Raw genomic sequence first — 18634 nt, 5'->3', positions numbered from 1 at the left:
TATCGGCCAAAACCAGATGACCATTAGCCATTTGCATTAACTGCCAATTTCAAAGTTGCAGTTTATAGCTTCTTTAGAGCTCCGTTTATTTCAGGCTGAAATAGTTATGCACAGAACCGATCCATTTCCAGAATCATCCCTGTGATTTTGTATGAGTGAAGTACGCATGAAAAACTGATGCATTACTTAAAAAAAACAATTTCTATTTAACAAAAATAACACTTTTTGCACAATAATCGCAGAAGCTGAATTTTAGTGCCCTAATATGTGATTGGCTTGTTTAGACGTTCGTTTGGTGAAGGAGTTGAGATTTGTGTTTTTTTCTCTTCTCTCGATCTTGCTGAGATTCTCAACCTGGTAATGGCTTGTTTCTGAATGGTGGGTCCTACTCCCTCCAGTCTCCTGACGACCGTGACCTGGATGAGGTTGGTGCTGCGGAGATCAGGGTCCTTGGTCAGGTCAAGGATCGGGGATCAGATCTGGGTCCTGGAGGTGGGTTTGGGGTACTGGAGCAGATCCGGAATCCTGGGACGGATCTGGGATCAGGTTTGGGGTGAGTCTGGAGTCCCGAGGAGGGTCTGGGGTCTGGGATCAGGTCTGGGATCAGGTCTGCAACTGTATAGGGTATTGGTGAGGCCGCACCTGGAGTACTGCGTGCAGTTTTGGTCACCTTACTTAAGGAAGGATATACTAGCTTTGGAGGGGGTACAGAGACGATTCACGAGGCTGATCCCGAGATGAGGGGGTTACCTTATGATGATAGATTGAGTAGACTGGGTCTTTACTCGTTGGAGTTCAGAAGGATAAGGGGTGATCTTATAGAAACATTTAAAATAATGAAAGGGATAGACAAGATAGAGGCAGAGAGGTTGTTTCCACTGGTCGGGGAGACTTGAACTAGGGGGCACAGCCTCAAAATACGGGGGAGCCAATTTAAAACCGAGTTGAGAAGGAATTTCTTCTCCCAGAGGGTTGTGAATCTGTGGAATTCTCTGCCCAGGGAAGCAGTTGAGGCTGGCTCATTGAATGTATTCAAGTCACAGATCGATAGATTTTTAACCAATAAGGGAATTAAGGGTTATGGGGAGCGGGCAGGTAATTGGAGCTGAGTCCACGGCCAGATCAGCCATTATCTTGTTGAATGGCGGAGCAGGCTCGAGGGGCTAGATGGCCTACTCCTGTTCCTAATTCTTATGTTCTTATGGGTGTTGGGGGGGGTCAATGTTCAGGTCTAGAGTCAGGCCGAGGGTCAGGCAGTAAGAAGGTTCAGTCAGGTAGCGGTTCAGGGAGTTGTGGATGCCGATGAGCGACAACAACATTCTTGTTATACAGCACTACCTCGTTATACCGGCCATTGTGTGGAGCGGACAAATCACATCGCACCAAAATGCCCGCTATAAGCAGTGGGGACTATTTTCACCTCCTGAGAAGGTTATGGATTCAAGCCCCACTCCCTGCTTTCAATCTGTTATCTGGGCTGACCATCCAGTGCAGTAACTGAGGGAGTTCTGCATTGTCGGAGATGCCGTCTTTTGGATGAAACGTTAAACCGAGGTTCCTCCTGCCTTTGCAGATGGGAACCAAAGAACGTGCTCTGGTACTGTTTGAAGAGCAGGGAATTCTCCTGGTGTCCTGGCCAACATTCCTCCCTCAAACATCACCACCAAAACTGCTTTTTCATCTCATTTGATGTTCTTCGGACCTCGCGTGTAAGTCGGCTGTGTAACAAGTGTTGTCTGTGCATTTCTTTATAATGTCCTGGGAATACGAGAAGGTACTACATCTTAGCAAGTGCTTTTTTAATCTTTCTGTTATGAGTACTGAATCTATCATCTATATCCAAATTTACAATGACTGTAGCACAGGAAGCTAGAAAGGGGTGCTTTATGCATGCAGTGTCTTGAGTTTACAAATTGTGGTCTGTTTGCTCATATTTCTACTGAAGCAGCATCAGAGAAATTTTCATCCTGGGGGCTTTCCAAGTAGACACTCCAAGTCAAAAGCTTGAAAATTGTTCCACTACTTTGATGCCATTTAGGACTTTATTATAACTGTGCTGCATATTTGGTCTGAGATATGATGCTTTGTTTGTGACAGGCCGATTGTATCAGGTAATGAAAGTAGTCTGGATGTGAGCCACATACAACTTTAATGCAGGCACAGTGTCAAATTTCAGAGACCACCCTTTGTGCTCTGCCCAAAGGCTGCCTGTGGCTTTGTATCTTGCCACACTCCTTCCCAACCTCTCAACAGTTTCATTGCTACACAAACCATACCACACTGACCATCTCTCTTACAAATGCCCCCTCCATCTCACATTTCTCTCTCTTGCTCTGTTATCACAGTCCCCATCACTCTTTCATCTCAGTTTCATCTGGCGGGGGAGTCTAGAACTAGGAGTCACAGTCTCTGAATAAGCAGTCGGCCATTTAGGACTGAGAAGAGGAGAAACTTCTTCACTCGGAGGGTGGGGAATCTTGGGAATTCCCTACCCCGGAGGCCTGTGGAGGGTCAGTCATTGAGTATATTCAAGAGAGAGATCGATAGATTTTTGGATATTAAGGGAATCAAGGGATATGGGGATAGTGCAGGAAAGTGGAGTTGAGGTAGAAGATCAGCCATGATATTGAATGGCAGAGTAGGCTCAAGGGGCCGAATGGCCTACTCCTGCTCCTATTTCCTATCCCGCTTTCTTCTTGCTCAGATCTTTAAAGTAAGCCTCCTTTCTCGTATCTCGGCCCATTTCCTTTCGTCTCCTGCTCTTTCAGATGAGATTCTAAACCGAGGAACTGTCTTCCTTTTTTCGGGTGGGTATAAAAGGTTCAAGGGCACTTTCCGAAGAGCAGGGAGTCCTTCCCGTGACTGAGTCAACATTTGCTCCGTCAATCACGCACCACCAAAAACAGATTATCTCTTCCAAGAGGAAGATCAAACCAAGGCCTAGTGTTGACCACACCAAACAAAAGCTTCTATGCTACAGACTTGACCCTGTGCTTCCACCTGGCTACATACTTAAAATTCCCAACAAATAGCGAAACATTTCAGTAATCACGCAGTGTAAGGTATAACTCCAATAACAAAAATAATCTCTCTTGATATTGGGTCTACGTAACCTCTAAGCTCAAAAGGCCAGTGCCTCTTTATGATATACTTTTCAGACACCAGTTTGTGCCACTTCATTTATTGGGCCCAAATTTCCCCGAGTTGCACCGTGTTTTTTTTGGTGTAACTTGATTTTTCTTGTGTATCTTTTTAGTTGCAAATATGGTCATTTAATTTGTGCCAGTGTAAGTGAGTTAGTTAGGTTTTTTGTTAGGTCAGTTTTTTTTTTCAAAAGGGGGCGTTCCCAGCCACTTACACCATTTATGTCAATTTGGCCAGAAAAAAGTTGTACTAAAATAATTTAGGGCAGCGTATGTGTCCACTAATGTCTGCACAGACAGACCTTACTTACAGTTAAGGAATCGGCGCAAGTAACTACATTTAAGACACCACCAAGCAGCAAACATAGCATTATCCCTATATGTACATTTTATTGTAAACACCTCGATGTTCTGATCCATCCCTCATTTTAATCGCTACACCATTGATAGCCGTGCCTTCAGCTGCCTAGGCCCCAAGCTCTGGAATTCTTTCCCTAAACCTCTCCGCCTCTCTACCTCTCTCTCCTCCTTTAAGACGCTCCTTAAAACCTACCTCTTTGACTGAGCTTTTGGTTAACTGTCCTAATATCTCCTTGTGTGGCTTGGTGTCAAATTTTGTTTGATATCGCTCCTGCGAAGCACCTTGGGATGTTTTACTACATTAAAGGCGCTATCTAAATGCAAGTTGTTCTTATTATAGAGTTAAATTGTTTGATAGGAACATACTGTCATTTAGTTACTCTACTGTCAAGCAGAGGAATATGGTAGCCCAAGTTGATTTTGGATTTATAAGTACTTATACTGTGCTGCGTATTCCATACCTGACTATCATTTCTTTACCAGATAGAGGGCTAGAATCTCCACTTTTGTGCTTATCGCCCAAAAATGGGCGTTATTTCCGGTGTGGGCATTAAAAAAGGGTTTTCAGATCGCCGGCTTCTCGCCCATTCTCAAAACACCTAGTTTACATTTTTGAAAATGGGCGTTACCGCGAGCGATATCAAATGGGCGGTAGCGTTAAATTTTTTTGACCTTCTGCCATAAAGTGTGGCCGTCCTTAGCAACGGCATGGCAACGCTCGATTCCCGTGATTCAGGAGGTCAAGTGTCATCATGACATGCGCAGAAGAGGAGACAGAGAGAGAGGGAGCTCAGAGGCACTGAAAGCGTGTGTGCTTGTCTGGCTGGTGTGGGAGGCACGAGTGAGATTCACCAGTAGCAAAACAAACCTACTAAGCACCAAGAACATAGTTGGCACCGAGTTTTTGTCCAACAAATAAGAAATAACATGGAAGGGATGGAGGAGGCCCTGGATCTAGTAGCCAGGAACACTGATGGCAGAAGGCTCCCAGTGGTCCCGGAGCGCCGCACTGCACCCCAAGGTGACGCACCCCCATTGCCAACCACACATGAGAGCCAGCAGCAAAAACTTGCTTCTGGCTTGGAGCACGTTCCCACCTCGGGACCATCCTCTCCCGTTTCCGTCCAAGCAGCGTTTCGGCTGTCATCCCCCCCACTCCCCTCCCCACCCCCCCGAGCTCCTCAGCCAGGTGGCTTGGAGTCAGGATGGGGAAGGGGTAGAGGTAGGGAGAAGTAGGGGGGGTGGGTTGTTGGGGGGGAAAGGTTCGGTTTGTACAGAAATACTGATGATTTCAGACTAATGTCTGGTTTAAATATTTTTTATTTAACAAAGCCTTGTAGCACATTGGCTCAGATAGCTGCACCATTACACGCTGGTGATTTCTTTACATCAAAGGGTATAATCACACTTGACTTCAATCAACTTAAACTTTAACTATCACTAAGGTGATAACCACCATTGATGTATGACCTGCACACCCAGCAGTGTGTCAGCCTTGTAAATAACACCAACGTTCTTTCAGGCAAAGCAATCATTGATGACGTAAGGCTCTTGCAGCTATCATGCCACCATGGGCCCTTTCATGCGGTCTACAGGGGGGTGGGGGCATGGCTTCAGCGTCAGCCTGATTGTGTGGGCCGATGTCAATACGATCATGGCTGATCCGATCATGAACTCAGGTCCACGTCCCTACCCGCTCCCCAAACGTCCCAGGGTTCTTCACAGGAACGTTATCAGACAAAATTTGACACAGCCACATAAGGAAATATTAGGACAGGTAACCAAAAGCATGTTCAAAGAGTTAAGTTTTAAGGAGGGTCTTAAAGGAGAAGCGAGAGGTAGAGAAGTTTATGGAGGAAATTGGAGCTTAGAGCCTTGGCGGCTGATGATATGGCCGCCAATGATAGAGCGAAGGAAATCTGGGACACTCGAGAGGCCAGAATTGGAGGACCGCAGATATCTCGGAGGGTGGTAGGGCTGGAGGAGGTTACAGAGATGATGTGGGGGGGGGGGGGGGTGGAAACGGGGAGAGAGCAGGCTGTGGAGGGATTTGAAAACAAGGATGAGAATGCAGAGTTATATGAACAGGAAGGCTGGATTTTCTCGGAATATCATGTTTTATGTCGCTGAGATTGCTTTTATTGCCTAATAAATGTTTGTCGGGACATTCCCAGCCAGCAGTATGATTTCCTGGTCACATGACCATTGTTACTTCCAAACGGTCTGTTCCAACCCCCTTCCCCGAACAAAATTGAGTTGTTATCAAAACATTGTATTCTGTTGGTATTGAATTGAAAGCTGCTCTCCATGTTAAACAAGTATATACTGCTTTTAGGATCATAATTTAAGAAGTGTAGCTTTTAAAGCATATTTTAATGTGGCAGTGCAGGCTGGATAATTTATACAATGTGCACTTATTTAGAACCAGCACAGTGAGTGTCAGTCGTCTGATGCCTGTTTCTGGCTCCAGGATTAATTTAGAAATGAAGGAGTAAAATTGACATTGACAGGCCTGACGCATTGTTAGGCAGCCACTTTGACACACAATTGATTTCAGCTAGAAAATTGACAACACTTAGCGCAGTTTAAAAACGGAATGGATCGCTAGCATGGGTTACAAGCACGCTGCTTCTGAACAGGTAATCCTGCAGAAAATGGCTCTTCCTCATCGGTTTTCTTCATCCTTTCACTTCTCACCTCTGCTGAAGGCACTGGGATGCAGTTCCACAAGCACTGGGGGCACACTCTGGAACCTTCTCTGACTGGCCGGCAGGAATGTGTGAGTTTAGGTAGTGAGTGTTGGCAGACTGTTCAATTCCTGGAGCCTGATCCTGCCTCACTAGGTATTCATGCATATACTTTCCAGTTTTAATAACAGGTAAATCAAGAGATCTCTCTTTTTCTCTGTCACTTTTTCTTTCTTTTTCTCTCTCTGTCTCTGTCTCTCTCTCTATCTGTCTGTCTCTCTGTCTGTCTCTGTCTGTCTAATAAGAACATAAGAAATAGGAGCAGGAGTAGGCCATATGGCCCCTCGAGTCTGCTCCACCATTTTAAACGATTTTGGTTGATCTGATCATGGACTCAGCTCCACTTCCCTGCCCGCTCCCTATAACCCCTTATTCCCTTATCGGTTAAGAAACTGTCTATCTCTGTCTTAAATTTATTCAATGTCCCAGCTTCTACAGCTCTCTGAGGCAGCGAATTCCACAGATTTACAACCCTCTGAGAGAAGAAATTTCTCCTCGTCTCAGTTTTAAATGGGCGGCCCCTTATTCTAAGATTATACCCTCTAGTTCTAGTCTCCTCCATCAGTGGAAACATTTTCTCTGCATCCACCTTGTCAAGCCCCCTCATAATCTTATACATTTCAATAAGATCACCTCTCAATCTTCTGAATTCCAATGAGTAGAGACCCAACCCACTCAACCTTTCCTCATAGGTCAACCCCCTCATCTCCAGAAGCAACCCAGTGAACCTTCTCTGAACTGCCTCCAAAGCAAGTATATCCTGTTGTAAATATAGAAACTAAAACTGCACGCAGTATTCCAGGTGTGGCCTCACCAGTACCCTGATAACTGTAGCAAGACTTCTCTGCTTTTATGCTCCATCCCCTTTGCAATAAAGGCCAAGATTCCATTGGCCTTCCTGATCACTTGCTGTACCTGCATACTAATCTTTTGTGTTTCATGCACCAGGACCCCAAGGTCTCACTGTACTGCAGCACTTTGCAATCTTTCTCCATTTAAATAATAACTTGCTCTTTGATTTTTTTTCTGCCAAAGTGCATGACCTCACACTTTCCAACATTTTACTCCATCTGCCAAATTTTTGCCCACTCACTTCGCCTGCCTATGTCTTTTTGCAGATTTTCTGTGTCCTTCTCACACATTGCTTTTCCTCCCATCTTTGTGTTGTTAGCAAACTTGGCTACATTACACTCGGTCCCTTCTTTCAAGTCATTAATATAGATTGTAAATAGTTGGGGTCCCAGCACTGATCCCTGCGGCACCCCACTAGTTACTGATTGCCAACCCGAGAATGAATCATTTATCCCGACTCTGTTTTCTGTTCGTTAGCCAATCCTCTATCCATGCTAATATATTACCCCCAACCCTGTGAACTTTTATCTTGTGCAGTACCCTTTTATGTGGCACCTTATCAAATGCCTTCTGGAAGTCCAAATACACCACATCCACTGGTTCCCCTTTATCCACCCTGTTCATTATATCCTCAAAGAATTCCAGCAAATTTGTCAAACATGACTTCCCCTTCATAAATCCATGCTGACTCTGCCTGACCGAATTATGCTTTTACTCTGTCTGTCTCTTGGTCTCTCTCTATCAGTCTCTTTCTCTGTCAGTCTCGGTCTGTCTCTCATTCTCTCTTTGTCTCTGTCTTTCTCTCCATCTGTCTCTCCGTCTGTATCTCTCTCTTGCTCTGTTTCTCACTTCCTCTTGCTCTGTATCTCTCTACCTTTTTCTCTCCCTTTCTCTCTCTGTCTCTTTCTCTCTTTCTGTCTCTCTCTCTTGCTCTGTCTCGCTGTCTCTTTGTCTCTGTCTCTCTGTTTGTGTCTCTGTCTCTTTCTGTTTTTCTCTCTTGCCCTCTGTCTCTCTCTCCCTCTGTCTCTCTCACTCGTTCTCTCTCTGTCTCCCTCACTTGCTCTGTCTCTATCTATCTGTCTTCCTCTGTCTCTGTCTGTCTGTCTTTCTTGCTCTCTGTCTGACTGTCTCTCTCTCCGCTCCCATCTCTCTGCCTCCCTCTCTTTCTGTCTGTATCTCTCTCTCTCTCTTTCTCTCTCATATAATTACAATATAACTTTTTTTAAATATTTAGAAAAATCATTAGTTTCATCACCAGAGTTTACAGGAAAGTCCATAGATGCTTGAAATCTGAAACAAAACTGAAAATACACACTAAGTCAATCTATTTGAAAAGAAAATAATTTTTATTTCTATAGTGTATTTCATGTCCTCAGGACGTCCCAAAGCACTTCACAGCAATGCAGCATAGTCGGTTTTTTGTAGGCAAATGTGCTGGTCAATTTATACGCAGGATCCCATAAACAGCAATGAGATTAAACAAAAGAAAGATAGTTTAAAGTTTTGAGTAGAGACCCTCTGAATTTTACAATTAGGAAAATGCCACTGTACTGTGCTTTATCATGAGTGTTAGGTTATTTAATTGGTAGACATATTAGTGCATAAATTTGATTGACAGATATATTTTTAAAATGTACCTTTGATTCCACGTACAATTAACAATTAAATCTACTTATTATCATCATACCATTTATGAAAGAAAAGCTTATGTTTAAATTACACCTTATCACATCTGAAAAAGTCTCCAAACACTGTACCGTACAATGAATTACATTGAGGTGTAGTCCCCAGTGTGGCAGCAGTTTTGCACATACACTGATCCCACAAACAGCAAGGAGTTAAATGTACCTGTTTTTATTTTAGTGGTTTTTGGTTGAGATTGATCAATAGCCATGACAGTGGGAAAAATCTTGACTCCTCATTGAGTAGTACTGTGGGATCTTTGACTTCACCTCGACCATCAACACAGGCAGACAGGCATTGGTTTAACTTCTTAGCGGAGGCACAACACCTCCGACAATGCAGCAGTCCCTTAGTGCTGCACTGGAGTGGCAGATTAGACGATGTGTTCAACTCTTGGAGTGAGTTAAGTTTAAACACCAACCTAGGACCCATAGGCAAGAATGCTGGCAATTGAGCCAAGTTGTTTAATAACAAGTGTACCTTACCTGGCACCAAATTGTTTGCTATTCATTACTGCAGAACATAAGAAATAAAAGCAGGAGTAGGCCATATGGCCTCTTGAGTCTGCTCCTAGAGTTTGACCTGTTTGAGAAAAATAAATGCATATGCACTCTCTTAAAAATCTGACCGTTTACCGTATTTCAGCACAGTTATACATGTTTCATTCCTAGGTTTAAACTCCCTGGATAGCACCTATTTACTTAAATTCAGATGTTTGTTTTAATATTTTCACACCTACCCTGGCACTATTTATAACATAAACAATGGGCATTTGATTACATTATCACGTGAACAGAGTGTTAAGTAGCCCTTTAATTATATAGCCGTCAAGCCTCTGAATAGTGCCCATTAGTGTAATAAGGCCGAGTGCATACATTATCTCTGACCTTTAACCCGGTTATCTTTAATGTCTTTAATCCCTTTTGTAACTTGTGCATCTCATTTGCTGCACGTTACAGTCTTGATCTTAGCTACTTTCTCTTATGACACAGAAAATAATGTCTGGCAGCTCAAGAAACTTGAGTTAAGCTGCAAGAATGAATATTTTACATAAGCATCATCTTCGCCGCTCAAGTATGTGCCTTGACCTCACTTTCAGATATTGCTTTCTAATATCTATAATATAAAATAGAAGTAAAGACTTTTTAAAATATCTTGGCGTTTTCTAACTTTGGTTTTCCCTTCCAGTTCGGGATGTGCTATTAACTCCACCAATAATAATAAATATATTCCTGTATTGTCACAAGTCCTGTCTCAGAATCGGTATAGGGACTCTCCTGTATAAATAAGAATGCCAGTAAAATTCATCATCTAAGTGGCATATTACCAAAAGCCCATTTGTTTTGATGCAGCATACATTGGTGTTCCTATTCCATGAAGATCTGATTACAAAATCCAGGCTGACACTCCAGTGCAGTACTGAGAGAGTGCTGCACTGTCGGAGGTGCCATCTTTCAGATGAAATGTTAAACCGAGGTCCCGTCTGCTCTCAATTGGACTTAAAAGATCCTACGGCCACTATTTTGAAGAAGAGCAAGGATGTCCTGGCCAATATTTATCCCTCCACCAACACCACTAAAAAACAGATTACTGGTCCTTATCACATTATGTTTGTGGGATCTTGCTGTGCACAAATTTGCTGCCGTGTTTCCAAGAGTGACCGCACTTCAAAACGTACATCATTATAAAATGCTTTGGGACGTCCTGAGGCCGTGAAAGGTGCTATAGAAATGCAAATGCTTTATTAAAATGATGACTGAGTCAATTTCACTGTATCTTATCCAGTATGCAACACTTCCCTGTTGATGTTTGTTGTAACCCAAGAAGCACTTAAAGTGAAATAGTGCCTTTAATGCAGTGAAATGTTCAAAGGCACTTGACCATTTGGGGTTCAGTCACAGATTGGATTAGAAGGGAGAGTGAGGAGAGGAGATCAAAACCATTGTCGAAAATTAAAGTCACAAACAAGGTGTCAAAAAAGGGGCAGTGACTATTTTTAAAACCCTAAAAGAAAAAAAGATGCATTTATATAGCACCTTTCACGACACTCCAAAGTGCTTTACAGCCAATGAGGTACTCTTTAAAGTGTAATCACTGTTGTAATGTAGGAAACGCAACAGCCAATTTGCGCACAGCAAGCTCCCACAAACAGCAAAGTTATAAGGACCAGATAATCTTTTTTAGTGATGTTAATTGAGGGATAAATATTGGCCAGAACAATTGTCTTTGCATTTATCAAGGGCTCACGGATATGACCACCTCAGCTCTGGGATTGGGGTTTGAGATGTGTTGGTATGGAAAGCCACACATTGTAGTTACCATTTACACGATGGGTCAGTTGAAATTGTGTGCACTGTTTCTCACCAGTTAAAAGAATGAATATCCACAGAGATTGTCGATGCAATCTCAGTGGGCACTGCATCTTTACACCGGCGCAATAAACTGAAACCAGACTCCTTTCTTTTGCCTTGTATTGAGTTTCATTCAATTTCTTTCTTGTACAAATTGCTTGTTTAAAATATCTTGTTTTCTTTTTTTACTTTTTCAAAACCACATTATGGTCATCATTATATCTCTGAGGGTTGTTTTAACTCGCTTCACCGACCATCCTCACTGAATTTCAGTCTCAGTGAGGATGGGTTCCTCCAGGAATTTTTGTACGGTGAATAAATGCAAATATCCAATTGAAATAGGATGCCAAATGCCCCCCACTGCTGTCACTCCACCCACCCTCCCAAAATAAAAACCCACATTGGTTTCCTTGCAATCAGCAGAACTTACAAATCCACTTTGAGTTTTCACCAGTATTGCGCAAAGCAGAAAAACAGTTATTTATAAACAAAAATCCCCACAGAATATATCATCGCTCAGTACGTACACAAGCTTTGAGTTGCCATTATTTTTTTTGCAAAGAGATAAAAACAAGGGCAAAGACTTGGTGCCGTCCCAGTTGAATGTTGAAAAATGATACCACTAAGTAAAAACTGACATCTGTGGTATGTCTCAATTTTTTTTATAATGCACGCCCTACATTTTACAAGCACTGTAGTCATTAAATGCTGTCGGCATTATAGGAGCTACAGGAATTTCAGTTCTACCCTATATTAATAATTACTTAAAAGCCGTAAAACAAAAAGGGTGGGTGATAAAAGTCATGTGTACAATGAACATTGCCTGTGTTTTCTTTATTTGAGCTTGCCCGAACGGCATCTCCTGCTTGTGTCTGTGCTTCACAATTGGCCCTATAATTGAGGAGCCCTTTCAGAGGCTGCAGCCTCTCTCTTCATTTGTCTTCATAAGGTTAATTTATTTTTGCAGCCAGATGTGGGCTGGCAGCCATCAGTCAGAGCTTCCTTCCCCCACTGTTAGGAGGTCAGGAACACAGTCACGTTTCCCATTTCACAGAATCCCGATCAACATTATTGAAGATAGATGTACCTTTAAAGCAAAGATTGATTGTGGATATCAGAGTTATGGCATCGTTTATCATGGTGAATATTATTTAGACTCAGATTGTACAAGGCTGTAACTTGAGACGCAGTCAGGGGAGGGACAAATTGGAAACGAGGATCCATGAAGTTTAATGGATGGATGAATTTCCTGAGTTCATTGCCAGAGAGCAGGCCAACATTGCCCGATTATATGCTATTCCCAGGAAGATGGGGGGGGGGGGGGGCGGGGGTGGTGGGGTGGGGGAAATTAGTTTGACAGTTTATGTAACTTAACGCACTTGTCACTCCAGAAGGTTAAATAGGTTTTTACACTTCGAAGTCTAGATTCTGCTGGTAGGACGCGGACCCACATCCATACACGACGGCTATAGATGCAGAATAAGCAAGCAGCTAGGACATTAGTTGTCCGAGAGCTCTCGTAATTAAGATCCTCCTCCTCACAAAATGACAATTTTTTGTTTGCGACTTGTTAATCTCCTGCCTTTTTAATAACATGCACCTACACCCTATAGCTATGGCTGCTCGCCCTAATTGGGCCAGGGACTTCCAAACAGCAAGAAGGTTTGAACAAAAGTGTCTAATTTTATCGACCGCCACTGTGCATCTCAAAGAAAGCCAAATTTATCAACACACATTACTGAGTGAAGCAAATGTCGAGAAAACCATTGTTTTTAATCTTTTTTTCCCTGAGAGTCTGAATGAGGTGATTTATGGTAGTTATCCATCTTTAGGGTCATCCATCAAGTTTTAGTTGCTAGGCAATCAAACCGGCAGCTGTTTGCTTTGAATTGAGCTAAAAAGTTGTCACTCATCACATGCAGGTGAACTGTGTTTTTTAAAACCTCACCCTCAACAGCAAAATATTTCCCCCTCCCTCTCTGTTTTTTTTGAAGAGAATTTATAACAAAGGAAGGTTTATTTTAATTAATTTGCAACATCGTACTGTGCAAAAAAAAATCGAGTGTAACTTTCTGTGTGAGAGAAACATTTCAATTAAACAGAAATCTGGGGACTGAAGCGCCATTGTTGTAATGCTTGCCATAGATTTCCTTTTTGCAAACACTGAGATCTACGACTGCCTTTTTTTAAAAAAAAGGACAAATTCCTGTGATTATTTATTGTGTTGGAGATGTGTCTTGAGTGCAAAATGTGTCTTGTACACAGCAGTGGCCTTCCGTCCTGCACTTGAATCTTTGTATACATCTGTTTTACCTAACTTGAACGGTCAGGTACGAAGCAGTAATCCAATAAACGAGCCCACATTGCAGCACGGGTAAGAGCAAAACAATTTTCACAAGTCCTATGCATCCTCTAGACGGATACTATCTTTAAATCATTTCCCTGCTGCAGTATCTATTTATGTAAAACAAATTCTGTGGAATATATTTGTACGTATGTACATATATGTATGTACATGTGTGTTTGTATGTATATGTATATATATATATATAGAAATATGTTCCTATACATATTTCTATATTCCTATATATATATAGGAACATATTTCTATATGTTCCTATGTTCCCAAATATCTATATATATATATATATAATATATATACAGGTACAACATCTGAAATCCAGAATCCCCAGGACCGAATCCGTGCTGGATTTCGAGTTTTGACGGATTTCAGATCTCGCTGTGGACCGAATCTGTGCCAGAATTTAGGGTTTTGCCGGATTTCGGACCTCGCCGCCTGCCAGTCCTCCACTTCTCACCGCTCGCTGAAATGTCCAGTTTTCGGACAATTACGGTTTCCGGAATTCCGGATTCGGAACATTGCACCTGCATATATATATATATATATATATACATACCAGTATACACATATACAAATATACTATACATATATTTATTTATAAAATGAAAGAGCTTGCATTTATGTAGCGCCTTTCATGACCTCAGGACGCCCCACGGGATTTTGCAGCCAATGAAGTACTTTTTTGAAGTGTTGTCACTGTTGCCAAATTATGCAGAGCAAGCTCCCACAAACAGCAATGTATTAATAACCAGATAATCAGTTTTTTGGTGATGTTGATTGAGGGATAAATATTAGCCAGTACACCGGGGGAGAACTCCTCTGCTCTTCGAAACAGTGCTGTGCGATCTTTTACATCCACCTGCAAGGGCAGACAGGGCAGACAGGGCCTCTGTTTAAATATATATAGATATTGCATGCATTTAATTCATTTTGCAATGATTTGGTGGTGAGCGCCTCTCTCTTGCTCTTCCTCGCCCTCCTCCCTGACACTGAGACTGGTTTGAAGGGTTACAGGCATTTAACAGAGGTAAATACACAATATATGTCATGTTACTGGTGGAAGGGTATTACATCAATAGAGAACAATATACGGCTGCCTGTGTGATTATAAGACAGTAACACAATTAGTTTATGTAACCATTGTGCATCTGGGCTGGTGCTACAGCATTAAACACGCTCCCATCTGTTGTTCCTTGTATCATAATGTCTGCATCCTTTCATAGTTATGCCTTTTCTTATTCCTTTGTTTTGTGCTTAGAATTTTGCCCTTCTAACATCGTTGAATTTATCATACAGATCTCGATCTTTTGCCACGACTGATTTTTCTTATCCTATTGCTATTGCCAAGCTAGGCCGCAGGAATTTTTTTATTGTCCTGTCCTGCAGCTAGGGCTCCCCCCAAGGGCGCTTGTCTTCTGTTATCACAGCCACAATTTGCCCTGTGATTCATATTGTGTCAGAGAATTACCTTTCCCCCACCCCACTCATAAAACTGCAGCCTCAAGTGTGCTTCTTGCACAGCTGGAGATGAGTTCACCATGAAGACAGGTTTTGAGTAAATAAGAAGGCAACTGTTTCCACTGGTAGGAGAGTTGGTACCCAGAGGACACAGATTGGAGGTAAATAGCACAAGAATCAGAGGGGTGATGAGATTTTTTTTAACGCAGCGAGTTGTTGTGATCTGGAATGCACTGCCTGAAAGGGCGGTGGAAGCAGCTTCAATGGTAACTTTCAAAGGGGATTTGGATAAACACTTGAAAAGGAAACAGTTGCAGGACTATGGGGAAAGAGCAGGGGCAGTGGGACTAATTGGTAACTCTTTCGCAGAGCCAGCACAGGTACGATGGGCTGAATGGTCTTCCTTTTTATCCTTATTAGTGAGGAAGTCGTGTTAGGGGAATTGATGGGATTGAAGGCCGATAAATCCTCAGGGCCTGATAGTCTGCATCCCAGAGTACGTAAGGAAGTGGCCCTAGAAATAGTGGTTGTAATGGTGATCATTTTCCAACAGTCTATCAACTCTGGATCAGTTCCTATGGACTGGAGGGTAGCTAATGTAACACCACTTTTTAAAAAAGGAGGAAGAGAGAAAATGGGTAATTATAGACCAGTTAGCCTGTCATCAGTATTGGGGGAAAATGTTGGAATCAATTATTAAAGATGAAATAGCAGCGCATTTGGACAGCAGTGACAGGATCAGTCCAAGTCAGCATGGATTTATGAAAGGGAAATCATGCTTGACAAATCTTCTAGAATTTTTTGAGGATGTAACATGTAGAGTGGACAAGGGAGAACCAGTGGATGTAGTGTATTTGGACTTTCAAAAGGTTTTTGACAAGGTCCCACACAAGAGATTGGTGTGCAAAATTAAAGCATATGGTTTTGGGGATGATGTATTGACGTGGATAGGGAACTGGTTGGCAGACAGGAAGCAGAGAGTTGGGATAAACGGGTCCTTTTCAGAATGGCTGGTAGTGACTAGTGGGATGCCGCAGGGCTCAGAGCTGGGACCCCAGCTATTTACAATATACATTAATGATTTAGATGAAGGAATTGAGTGTAATATCTCCAAGTTTGCAGATGACACTAAGCTGGGTGGCAGTATGAGCTGTGATGAGGATGCTAAGAGGCTGCAGGGTGACTTGGACAGGTTAGGTGAGTGGGCAAATGCATGACAGATGCAGTATAATGTGGATAAATGTGAGGTTATCCACTTTGGTGGCAAAAACATGAAGGCAGAATACTATCTGAATGGTGGCAGATTAGGAAAAGGGGAGGTGCAACGAGACCTGGGTGTCATGGTATATCAGTCATTGAAAGTTGGCATGCAGGTACAGCAGGCAGTGAAGAAGGCAAATTGCATGTTGACCTTCTTAGCTAGGGGATTTGAGTATAGGAGCAGGGAGGCCTTAATGCAGTTGTACAGGGCCTTGGTGAGGCCTCACCTGGAATATTGTGTTGAGTTTTGGTCTCCTAATCTGAGGAAGGACGTTCTTGCTATTGAGGGAGTACAGCGAAGGTTCACCAGACTGATTCCCGGAATGGGAGGACTAACATATGAGGAGAGACTGGATCACTGGAGTTTAGAAGAATGAGAGGGGATCTCATAGAAACATATAAAGTTCTGACGGGACTGGACAGGTTAGATGCAGGAAGAATGTTTCCGATGTTGGGGAAATCCAGAACCAGGGGTCACAGTCTAAGGATAAGGGGCAAGCCATTTAGGACCGAGATGAGGAAAAACTTCTTCACTCAGAGAGTTGTTGACCTGTGGAATTCTCTACCGCAGAGAGTTGTTGATGCCAGTTCGTTGGATATATTCAAGAAGGAGTTAGATATGGCCCTTACGGCTAAAGGGATCAAGGGGTATGGAGAAAAAGCAGGAAAGGGGTACTGAGGTGAATGGTCAGCCATGATCGTATTGAATGGTGGTGCAGGCTCGAAGGGCCAAATGGCCTACTCCTGCACCTATTTTCTATGTTTCTATGTTTTGTGCTGTATGGTTCTATGTCACATGACCAAACAGCAGAAATTTACACAAGAATGTGTTCTGTTCTATGGATTTTCCTTATCTGCGAGTCATTCACTTATTTTCTTGCACGGGAATATTGAATGAATTGGTGGCTTGAATATATTAGATATGTTTCTCATCGCAGGCCTGACAAAAGAAGGCATGTGATGTAGGTGCTGGGGGGGAGGGAATATTATAAGTAGTTTTCTTTCACTTCCAAATATCTGCAGGAGAGTCCAAAACGAGGGGCCATAAATATAAGATAGTCACTAATAAATCCAACAAGGATTTCAGGAGAAACCTCTTTACCCATAGAGTGGTGAGAACGTGGAACTCGCTACCACATGGAATAGTTGAAGCGAATAGCATAGATGCATTTAAGGGGAAGTTAGATAAGTACATGGGGGAGAAAGGAATAAAAGGATATGTTGAAAAGATGAGGTGAAGAAGGGTGGGAGGATGCTCGTGTGGAGCATAAACACTGACATTACCTGTTGGGCCGAATGGCATGTTTCTGTGCTGTAAATTTTATGTAATTCTCTGTAACTTGCACTGGAAAATGTCGTAATCCGGGTCAGAATCCATTATCTAAAAGACTAATGTTTAGACATGCAACTCCCTTTACCTTTATCATAAGTTCCTAGGCAAGACTAAGGCACCAGTAAATGTACAGAATGCGTTGATATAATTAGTGGTGTGATGATATTTCATTACTACGTGTGACCCAGTAAATTGTTTTAAGGTTTTTTATTCATTCTTGGGATAGCGGCATTGATGGAAAGGCCGGCATTTATTGCCCATCCCTAGTTGCTCTCGAGAATGAGGCAGTGAGTCACCTTCTTGAACCGTTGCAGTCTATGTGGTAAAGGTACCCCCACAGTGCTGTTAGGGAGCGAGTTTCAGGATTTTGACCCAGCGACGATGAAGGAACAGTGATCAATTTCCAAGTCAGGATGGTGTGTGTGACTTGGAGGGGAACTTGGAGGTGATGGTGTTCCCATGCACCTGCTGTCTTTGTTGTTCTAGGTGGTAGAGGTCGCGGGTTTGGGAGATGCTGCCGAAGAAGGTTTGGCGAGTTGCTGCAGTGCAGCTTGTAGATGGTGCACATTGCAGTCACGGTGCGGTGGAGAGAGTAGACGTTTGTGGTGGTGGATGGGCTGCAATAATGAAGAAATGATCTGAAAAATTAGTAAAATGACCGAAACAAAACCTTATAGAATCATAGAATGGTTACAGCACGGAAGGCGGCCAATCGGCACATCGAGCCCGTGCTGACTCTCTGCAAGAGCTCCTCAGCTAGTCCCACATGCCCACCCTTTCCCCATAGCTCTGCATCCTGCATTTTTTTCTTCCAAGTACTTCTCCAGCTCCCTTTTGAAAGCAGTGATTGATTCTGCCTCCACCACCATTTCAGGCAGTGCATTCCAGATCCTAACCACTCATTGTGTAAAAAAGTTTTTTCTTGTGTCGCCTTTGGTTCTTTTGCCAATCACTTTAAATCTGTGTCCTCTGGTTCTTGACCCCTCTGTCAATGGTAACAGTTTCTCTCTATCTACTCTGTCTAGACCCCTCATGATTTTGAACACCTCTATCAAATTTCCTCCCAACCTTCGCTGCTCTAAGGA

The 18634-nt window shown here is 42.8% G+C and overlaps 1 protein-coding gene across 3 annotated transcripts in view; it reads left to right on the top strand.

Annotated features, from left to right (window-relative positions):
- The window catches only part of tshz1 (teashirt zinc finger homeobox 1), a 97928-nt gene that overhangs the window by 29714 nt on the left and 49580 nt on the right, over positions 1-18634 (top strand). The window lies entirely within an intron of this gene.

This window comes from Pristiophorus japonicus, chromosome 1, assembly GCF_044704955.1.
Source record: "Pristiophorus japonicus isolate sPriJap1 chromosome 1, sPriJap1.hap1, whole genome shotgun sequence".
NCBI lineage: Eukaryota > Metazoa > Chordata > Chondrichthyes > Pristiophoridae > Pristiophorus > Pristiophorus japonicus.
Note: the sequence above shows the minus strand (reverse complement) of the source record. Positions and strands in the feature narration are given on the sequence as shown.